The sequence below is a fragment of the Coptis chinensis genome, chromosome 6 (genome assembly GCF_015680905.1).
Source record: "Coptis chinensis isolate HL-2020 chromosome 6, ASM1568090v1, whole genome shotgun sequence".
NCBI classification, from domain to species: Eukaryota; Viridiplantae; Streptophyta; class Magnoliopsida; order Ranunculales; family Ranunculaceae; genus Coptis; species Coptis chinensis.
The window spans coordinates 35845460-35856571 of NC_141461.1; the positions used below are offsets into that span (position 1 = coordinate 35845460).

The following is an 11112-nucleotide window of genomic DNA, read 5'->3' on the forward strand; positions in this document are numbered from 1 at the left end:
AGAATTTAGGCCTTCTTTGGATCGACATAGCTAAAAAATTCTTACCTGTTATAAATTTTACCACTAGTCACTCCATCGAACCGTTCATCAAACCTTTCACTTTCACCAAAAATTCCTTACCCATTTATTAAACCAAATAAAAGAACCTACCTAAGTGATGAGTATGAGAAATAGGATGAAATGTGGAAAGAATAAAGAGAAAGACTTGTCCCAAATAAAAGTCGGGTTATTTGCTTCAGAAAGAAAAATAGAATCATGTTTTTAAGCCATCTAAAAATATATATATATATATATATATATATATATATATATATATATATATATATATATGGGGTAGGTTCCGTTTACAACACTTTTTATACAACATTTTATACAATACCCCCCATCGGACCCTTCAAGATGTTTTAAGGGTTAAATTTTTTGTGGATAAGATGTTCTCACCATGGATATGACCTCCATAAAAAAGTGGATCCTTTGAACATTTCTAAGTTTGCCAAAAATGGGTTACAAAATCGATATTTATGAACCATTGATAAAAATTCATAGGTTGAGAGCAATTTTTCTCATGGTTAGGAGTTTTCAAATGAGTTGAATTTTTATGGAGATGATCTCCATGGTGTGAAGATCATATCTACAAAGAATCAAGGCTTATTTCATATTTTCAAGGGGTATTGTATAAAACGTTGTATAAAAAGTGTTGTAAACGGAACCTACCCCTATATATATATAATAAATCCATTAGAGGCTTAAGAACAAGGTTATAAAGCTCAGTTAGAAGAAGGAAAGAAAACAAGGATTTCTCTAGTGTAAATATATGAAGTCCCTATTCTCTCATACTCATAAATTTTGATTATCCATTTCTATTTTCTTGTACACTATCCACCTAAGCCCCACAATACCTAATAAAGACCTCTAGCTCAATTAGGAGTAGGGTGGTGTGATAATAAGTAGTAGAAGTGATTGATTGACATCGGCTCCTCTGACTGTCATTGAGATGTGAGGAAACGTGTGCCCACTGCACACTGGAGTTAACAAAACCTGAGTGGAAAAATTTTGAGTGAATTTGTGTTTCAACACATACCTGCGAGAACCCATTTAGGTACGCTCTCCAAGGGATCCAGAAACAACCCTGCTAGTATATTTCAATGAAAAGTTCACTGCATGAATAATCATATGTAGATGTTTTAATTATTGAATACATATTAACTTGAGTTTCAAAGAAATCAATCCTCGTTCCCTGCTAAGGAGATGTATGGATATCTGAGATTAATTTAGGAAATGAGTTTCGTCATCGAAGTCGTTGTAGTATGAATGAAGTTTGTGAGTATCTTTTTCGAAAACTCTCACGAGGCTATAACTCGGTCCACTAGGGAATTCCTAGTGGTTTAAGGCCTTGTTGCATATGGTCAATGCAACCGCGACTCGCGAAACGAGAATTAGTTTAGGACTACACATTTTTGGCCACTTATCTATTTTAGTGTCTCTTCTTTGCTCGAGGACAAGCAAAGTAATCGTTTTGGGGGTAGTGTGATAAGCACCCAAAAGTGTATTATGAAACCCCATTGAAACATATAAATTTGGTTAATTATGTGTTTAATAATCATGAAATAAATATGTTTTTTCATCATTGCGGTATTTGCAAAGGTAAACATGGAAATATTGGTTAAACTGCGATAAAGCACGAGGAACGGCGATATATGAATTCTTCCAAACCGCACGAAGCATCAAACTTCCAAAGCTCCTACCTCTCGAACCGGGACTCGAATGCGACAAGAGAGCTGCTCTCGCACAATCGGATGGATGAATTCTACGCGATAGGCGGAAGTTGTAAACCGCCCAAAATACGGACCGCCATCTGGATCTGCATATGGACCCACTATGGGGCCACAAGATTGGATGAGTCATCAATCATGGAGCATGTCAAGACAAAAATAACAAATTATTGGTGCAAAGTTGACACCTTGCATGTAATAAATTAGATTAGGTGTTAATAGTGAAAAAAAAAAGGCAAGGTGTCACTTTGTTTTAATGTGGTGGATAAAAATGAATTAATGTGGTTTGATGATTCACGTGGGAGGAAATGAGATTTCTCTCAAATGGAGAAGAAATTAGACAAGGGTGGGGGACACTCCATTTACTCCCTTGACTTATTTTCCTCACATGGCATTATTTTAGTTCCTTAGTGAAAAAAATCATAAGTTAGTTTTTAGTTTTTGTAAGAAGCTTGTAATAGTTTTAATGGAGGAAACACTTGTTTTCTTCTAGAAAATAAATATATCAGTGAGTTTGATTGTTTATCTTCTTCCTTTCTCTATCTCTTTTTTGTTTTTTAGTTTATAAATCCTTGTCCCAAGGATCATGAGCTAACTTCCCTTTTGGGGAGTTAATCCAACTCATGTGAGGGTAAATCAATTTTTGTTGGTTTGGTAGGTTGTTAGGAAGAACAACTAGCTCTACACCCTATCCCAAAATGATAGTTGGTGTAGTGTCTAGTTAGGAATCAAAGCAATGAGCTTAGAGATAAGTCATTGCTTAGTTCCACTTGCTAGCATGTGTGAGCTCTTAAGTGAGCCATACATGCTAGGGATCAAATCTTTTCTCCATTAGGGGCTTGTCTATGAGTCTAGGAAGGATCAAATAACCTTTTTCAAATCAACAACTAATGATAGTTTCACATGAGGAGGATTAACTCTCCACCTTTTCTTTCAAATCCCTATTTTGGTATTAAGTGCATGTTTTCAAACTTTAATGTCTTTCTTAATGTTTGTGTAGGAAGGAAAACTAAGCATTAATATTATAACCTTACTCCTTAGTTCCCTTTATTGTAACATCCAATTTGTAGTTGTTCTGAACTTTAGGTTAGTTCGAATCCTTATTCCAACTCTACGAAACGAAGATCGTGAGTAAGGAACCTTGAGTGCTTTTGCATCAATTTAGAGAGTTCAAACCTCTAAGTAGTAGTAAACAAGCATATATCACTTTTGTAAAGGATTCATGAAGATTTTGACAAAAGAATTGGATTTTTTGAAGCATTTCAATAGTTTTCTTCTGAGTGTAAAATTATAGCATGAAAGCTTGGACAAGTTTATTCCATGTTTCTATGGATTGTGGTTGTTGTCCTGCTAGCCAAACTGACGTTTTATCCGCTAAAGTGAAAGGAAACAACCAAAGCAAGAGTTGTTCCTTAGAGATGGCTGGATGGTGAAATGTTGTGGCTACTTGCTGAATCCTACGGAGGTGATTGTACGGTTTTTCATGATCCAAACCATGATAAACAGGTAACAAACTAAAAATGATGGGTGGGATTCGAAAATCGCCGACAATATCCTCGAGTTTGATGCAAGAAGAAGGTCCTTCCTGTAATGCTGTATAGAAGTCCGAAAGGGGCTTCTCAGCTGGTAGAGTGTCGTTAGCCATAACGAAAGAATGTAATGGCGGCAAGGGATCTTGATGATTATTATTAGTAGAAGAAGAACTAAATTGCAGTGAGAACTTACGCAATTGCTTATCGTATTTTCTCCTACGATAAGTATGTTCAAATTCTTTATTATTACCAGACCTTAATCTCATGCAAGCATAAAATTAGATCTTATGCACACAAGGAACTTATTATTACTTGAATTATATTATTTTTTGAAGCATTCAAAGTTAACAACGTAGGCCTAAGCTGTTGCTGCAGTAAAGCTAGGAATACGTGTGCATAAACCAACAGCCAGGTCACAAGAAAGATGAGGGAGGATTTTTGTGCAAGCACAGTTCTAATTAAATAACCTCAATCTTTCAAGTTTCCTAGACACCGTTGGAATATGTTTAAGATTTATGGATTTTTATTTTATGTTATTTTTTTTATGCAAGGGATTAAGGTACAATTTTTTTTTTTTTAAAGATTTATGCAAGGGGTCAAGTAAAATCATGCAATCATGGAAATACAACTCTTATGTATAGAATTGAAATCTAATCATGCAAATATAACTTAGTCATACATTACTAGATACATTAGCATGTGAAGATATTCTACTCATATGTATAGAAATACTAATAGGCAAGGTTGTATCATTAATAAATACTTCGATACATACAGGCAAATACACATCAGTAATACGTATATGTAGGCTAATAGGTAGATAGATATTACGTATACGTATATCTACATTAACAGGCAAATTGTAATTACTCATACGTATCTAGATACGGTAGCATGCGAAGATACTATACGTATGCGTGTATATACTAATAGGCAAAGACGGAACAGATACGTAAAACTAAACAGGCAATGTATTATATATAGAGTAATATACTATTCGTGTTGTACATAATAATTCAATTTCGTCAATACTCTTTGAGATTGCAAATGTCATATAGAGCTTCACCCCGCGGGGTTTAGAAACAACTTATCCAACTCAGATTTTAACCCTCGTTGAAATGTTCTCCTCTTTCATTACAAAATCGAGTTATTAAACAAGACAGGTTACACATACTTATATAAATACGAAACATTCACAAAAGTCACTTATACGTATAGATATATATAACCATGCAAAACAGTACCACGGGCATGTATATATACATTAATATGCAATTTATAATCATTTAACCGCATATATATATTAGCCGGCGTATTCACATGATTCATGCAAATTTCTAACCTAATATGTAAATAATAGTCCATTACCTACGACATCATATAGCTACAGTCATGTGAAACATGCAAACGTATTTTAAATTTTGGAACCTGTAGCGTCTCACAAATCCACCAAGAAATGAAACTATTGTTTCAACCCGCGAACGTTCTGAATCCAACAGATAGTTGAAGTATCATTAACAAGTGCAGAGAGTTAGGCCTAGTACTGGAACCAGATAGAACAGTAGGTGCTTCTGTGGAAAAATGATAAAAAACATAAACAAATCACCAGGGTAGTGCTGGCGGACGCACGTCAGGTATCGCGCATGCGTAGTAATCGGGTACAATTGGCTCAACTTTTTACAGCAGTGTATAGATGAGGCTCCAGGTCCTAACTTTTGGGTCGTGTAAATGCAACCAAAAACCCAATCAGTGATCAATACCAAAATGTAGGAAAAATTCAAAACAAAAAAAAAACGATGAAAACACAACAAATGAAAGGAATGAAGGGAAAGAAGTTGAGGGGTTTCCCCTTGGAGCAATTCCAGTATGTAAACAAAGGTCCTTGGGTCTTTAGAATGGCAGCAGCGCCATTTGATCTTTACACTTTGCGGTTCTTAGAGATTTGATTTCTCTACTCCGTTCGGTCCTTACTCACGTGTCTTCGTGTGTTTAGCTCGAGTAGGAATTCGAGCCAACCTAATGTCTAGGACAGTTTACAACTTTATTATGCTCCTTAAGAAACTAGTGAGTAAGTTTTTATTGTGGATTTGCTAACTAAGGTTGCTGTGTTTTAAAACAACTTCGGATACTAAAATTGCGAAATACCAAAAAAAACGGAAAAACTAAGATTTTTAACTTGTAATTTAAAGAGAAAGACAGAGTAGAGGATCATGATTTTCATGCAAGGACTCGTTATACTCCCTAAAATTCAGATTACTACCATCTCTAAGCCGTTTTAGGTTCATTATCAAACCTGAAATGGATAGAATGTCGTTCCCTAGCGAGATAAACTCATCTCTAAGTCCATTTCCCTAGCATAAGGAGTTGAACTGGGATTTCATCTCTGAAATTCCATCTCAACTCCTGGACTCATACAACATATTCCTATCAACTATGAAAATAAGAAGTTAAAGAAGACCCGCGTGCGCGGCTTGCCCAGGCATAAAAAGGGAGGCGCACACAAGTCTTTCTTAATTTCCAGGCCTCAAGTTTGGCCGGACACTACCATTTTGGGGTAGTGTGCTATATGTGTCCTTAAGTCCAGGCAGTGAATCCTATTTCTAAGAAATTTATATGAATCCTCACATAAGCATCATTAACCCTCCTTTTCTCATCATGTCATTGCTAATTCATGGCCCTAGCACTCCTGGAAATAACATTGACGTGTACTTGTAGCCATTGATTGAGGAGTTAAAGGAGTTGTGGGAGAAGGGAGTTGAGACGCGTCGATGCCTCTTCAAAATAGAATTTTAAAATGCATGCAACTGTCTTGTGGACTATTAATGACTTCCCAGCATTTGCTAATTTGTCCGAATGGTTGCAAAATGGGAAAAAGTTCTGTTATATGGGAAGTCATAAATTCCTACCACTTGATCATAGATATCGAAAGAATAAGAGTTCTTTTGGTAACAAGACAGAAATGGGAGTTGCCCCAAGCCCCTTTATTGGAAGTGATGTACTTACTCAATTAGATGGATTCGACCAAATCACATTTGGTATGGTGAATTGTGATAAGGTTGGACAAAAGAGAAGTCGAGAGGATCATTCTCTACCACACAATTGGAAGAAGATTAGTGTATTTTTTGATCTCCCATATTGGAATACCTTTGTTTGCTCCATAATCTAGATGTCATGCACATTGAAAAGAACAACGGTGAAAGTTGGCTTTGGACATTGCTGAATTTAGAGAATAAATCAAAGGATAACCTGAAGTCAAGACAAGATAGGTGTTAATGGGTATGCGAAAGTCACTTCATCCGATAGCTAAAGAGGGTAACAAATACTATATCCCCTCTGCACCCTTTACATTGTCCTTGACTGAGAAGAGGAAGCTTTGTTGATTCTTGAAAAGTATATAAGTTCCCGATAATTTTTCATCAAATATATCGCATTGTGTTCAGGTGAAAGAATGCAAAATACCTTGCCTAAAAGGCCATGATTGGCATGTTCTAGTGCAGCAACTGCTTCCAGTTGCAATACATGGAATCTTACCTAACGAAGTTACATTAGTTCTTGTTGAGCTCTCTAATTTCTACAAGCAGTTGTGTTCAAAAATATTATGGGTTGTAGAGTTGGAACGTCTTGAGTACCAGATCGCTGTCACACTATGCAAATGGAAATGATATTTCCTCCATCATTTTTTGATGTTATGGTGCACTTGCCTATTCATTTAGTTGGTCAAGCTAAGCTTGCTGGACCAGTGTACTATTGATGGATGTACCCAATCGAAAGGTCAGTAAGTAAAGATATTAGTAATGGTTACTTTTGTTTGTATTTTGTTAAATTTTGAACTTAAATTTTGTCATCTTTTATATTTATTCAGGTACCTGGACACCTTGAAGAAGTATGTTCGTAATAAAAGTAGACTAGAGGGATTCATTGCCGAAGGGTATCTTGCTGATGAATGCTTGACTTTCTGCTCAAGATACTTAGATGATGAGATGGAGACGACTAAGTTCAACCGGACAGGGAGGAATGAAGAGTTCTGAGTTGTTGGATTGGATGGACAGTTTTCTATTTTTTCAGGATACCATTGTGCTTAAGGGAAAGGAATGTTTAGGACTCTAACAGATGATGAGTGGGAACAAGCTCGTTTGTATGTGCTAATCAATTGTGAGGAAGTGGTACCATTTATTGAGTAAGTCCACTTTATTGAAATTGTGCCTTAGTTAAAAGAAATATTATTTATAAACCTATGTCATAAATGCAATAATGTTTTGTACAGGAAGCACAAACAAGTGATTAGGGATGAGCTCGGGCGGCGGGCAAGGTCTAGGAATGTGAACCGTATTCATAATGAACGGTTTGGTAAATGGTTTGAAAACCACGTAAGTGTTAATTGTATGCAGTTAGATTATGTATATTAGTTTTTGTACTCTATTTAATTTTTTCCAAAGTAGTTTTGTAGATAGCATCTCAATTATTCTCTATTCTTGCAATTTGGTTTCTACTAATTGTTTTCTAGTTCTTTCAATGGTATGGCAGATATGATTTCATTGTTTAGTACCATGCCTCAAGAAGGATTCTACTTGTTTTATTTATATTTACATTTGTTTTTTCTTATTTAGGGATGTTTGTTCTACTTGGAATTTAGCTGCAGGTTCCTAGAGCATTGGTAATTAGTCTGTCCAACATAAAGAACGAGGAAAAAATAGGAAGATGTTAGTAAACCCCCCTCCCCCGCCCTTTTGTTAGGATTTAGAAGATTATAGCCTCATTTCACCGGTTGTTCTAGCTCAATCCATCTCTCCTAGTCTTGCACCACCTGTCACAAGTAGTGGAAAGCCACAAGTAGCAGGTAGTGGCAATTGTTTATTCACTCAGTTGAAGAAGCCATTTCTTAGTTAATAGAGGAAGGGGCAGAAGCAACTACTAGGACCCTTGTGTCCCAGACTGCACTGCCTACCTACCCAAACCACCACCCACCTCCCCAAGTAGATGATTTAACAAGAATATGTGTTCCCATTGGAAAGAAGGCTTCACACTTCCCTTTTTGGGACTACAACAAACATCTCAGCGTGTTCATTAACTAGATGACATGATCACAGTTTAGTTTAACAATGGTGTCATTGTGGGAGATTACTTTTCTGAAAGTAGAATAGTCTTGTTGACATATGGACTTGGGTTTCAATAACCTCCCTCTTCTTCCTTATTTTTCTTCCTCTCTCCTGTTTCAAATTCCTAGCATTTTCTTCTCGCCCCACTTACGTGACTCTACATCGCAGTATACTATAAGCTAATTTTACCTTCTCCTTTTTTCATGTAGTACATTAAGTCGCAGTATACGCGACTCTCCCATATATATATAAGGGTTAATAAAATGTCATGTGCATAGTAATTAGAAGAGGCAACCACCAAGAAAAGGCAAGAGGTCTAATATTTCATAGTAATTAGAAAGCAGATCTACTGAATGAGTGAGTGCTTCCAGTGAGCTTTGTGCTTGGTATGACATAACTGAAGCAAGACAATTTGTGGATATTACCTTCAATGTAGTTCCAAGTAACTTTAGTGTCAGGCAGTTTTCATAAGATTTTTTTGTTCTCCTGCCATATTCCTGCTAATGCCTGACCAGTACACCTCCTTATGTTCCTCAACAATACTCATGTACAACAATTTCTATTCTGCTTTAGATAGAGTGTTCTAAGGTCTGAGCCTCAAACCTTGTAATAAAAGTCCAATATTTTGCCATGTTGTTTGTTGCAAAAGAAGCCATTTTTTTGTCTTCTTTCTTTTTTATTGGAGCTACTTGCTACTGATTGCTTATGTTTACTGAAGTTCAACATTTTTTTTCTCCTTATCTGAATAAGTCCAGCAAATGAAAAAGGATGGGGAGTTGGTCAGCGAGCAACTTCAAAGTTTAGCAAATGGTCCTAGTCGATTTGCTTCTTGTTTCAAGGGTTGTATTGCAAATGGATACAAATTTCACACAAAAGCTCGTGAGTCATGAGGGAAAAACTCAGAATAGTGGAGTTTTTGTATCTGCAGAAACGTCAAGCTTTGCGAGCGCGAAAGACATGAACCTAGTGACCGATAGTGTTGGTTATTATGGTGTGTTGAATGACATAGTTGAGTTGCGGTATTGAAAGGAAAATAGAGTGCTTCTGTTCAAGTGTGATTGGTGGGATATTATGACTTGCGCAAGAATGAAAATAGATGAATATGGGTTCACTATTGTGAACTTTACACAAACCTTGGCTACAAATGAACCGTTTATTCTAGCATCTCAAGCTGAACAAGTATTTTATCTGTAAGATAATAGAGTTGTGTTAAAGTCGTTTCCAAGGGACTTGTATGATATGGGTTCAGTAGTTGAGTTGATTGAAGATAACACATCTTGCATGCAGCAAGATGTGGATAACATAGTTGACAGCACACACGACATTAACGGTTGGACTAGGAGTGAGATTGATGGAGTAGAAGTTGTTGCGGATACTATTGATGAAGATATCATTGACGGTGTCGAATGTGATGAAGACTTCATCAATGATAGTGATTGTGATGAATACATTGATAGTGATTGTGATGAAGACAATGACAGTGACGATGATTATATGTAGTTTTTTGTGTTGTTTTTTTTTTTGTGGGAACAAGCTCATTTTTTGTGCTGTTTTTTTTTTTGTGTGGGAACAAGCTCGTTTTTGTGCTATTTTTTTATGTTTTGGAAGTGGTTATTATCTAGTGTCTTCCTTGATGGATTTACTTGATGAATTGCTTTATGTGGCGATTTAGATGGGTGCAATGGTCAAACGATTTCGAGAGGATCCTAATGGTGACGAGAGCGGTAAGTTTAACTAAACATTCTAGTTCATTATTGTCTGATGTTTAATTAATGAAGCTTTGGGCTTGTGTACAGCTGGAAAGTGGGTTAGGGGCACTTCTACCCTTCCTAAGGTATTTGACCAACCAAATGGCTCAAAGTTGGAATTGGTATGGAAAGGCAGACAACCAATGGGACCTCGAAAACATCCAAGCTTGTTCTCTGAATCTCTTGGAGTATTAATGGCAATGTCACGTCGATTTGATTGGACAAAAAATTGGGAGCTCCAAGATGTAGGCGACAAAGAGTGGTTATGGGATAACATTAAGGTATGGACATTTGGATCTGCACACACTTGCGCTAATTTTAAAAAATTGCCTATTTCATTTCTTAGTAGATCTTTTTGTCTCTCGTTTTAGGATATATGGGAACTTGATGAGACCCGGAAGGAGCCCACTTTGGGTCTGATTTCTAGGGACGAATTCAAAAACAAAAAGAGTAAATGGAAAAGGAACTTTTATACCCGTTATGCCACATATGAAGAGCGTATAAGCCATAGGCCACAACAACTATCGCAACAGGAGTGGGTTCAACTTGTGGAGTTTTGGGATACTCCGGAGCATCAAGTAAGAAAAAATGTAATGTTTAACTTAAGTATTTTTATAGGGTACAATACTAACTAGGAGATCTTTTTGTGTAGGCAATTTCTAAACGTAACAGGGCTAACCGTGCTAAGCAAATAGCGAAGCATGCTGTTGGAAGAATAAGTTTTCCCCAGTTTGAAGAGATAATGGTACATATGCTTATTATTTTTATTTTCCTACTGCAACATTGAATTTGACTAGTAATTAACAATTAATAAATTTCTTTATATTTGGTTAGAGTCAGAAGGCTGGAGCACCCCCTTCCCTAGGAGATCCTTTTGTGAGGACTCACACAAGTTCACAAACGCATGACGCTCTTGATGATCAATCAAGAGAATACATTGTATGTAACAGTTTAATCTTAGTAA

General features: G+C 36.4%; 1 pseudogene; it reads left to right on the forward strand.

The window, feature by feature from the left end:
- Nucleotides 1–6956: 6956 nt before the first annotated feature.
- LOC147492758 (uncharacterized) lies at nucleotides 6957–9900 on the forward strand (annotated as a pseudogene).
- Nucleotides 9901–11112: the final 1212 nt, after the last annotated feature.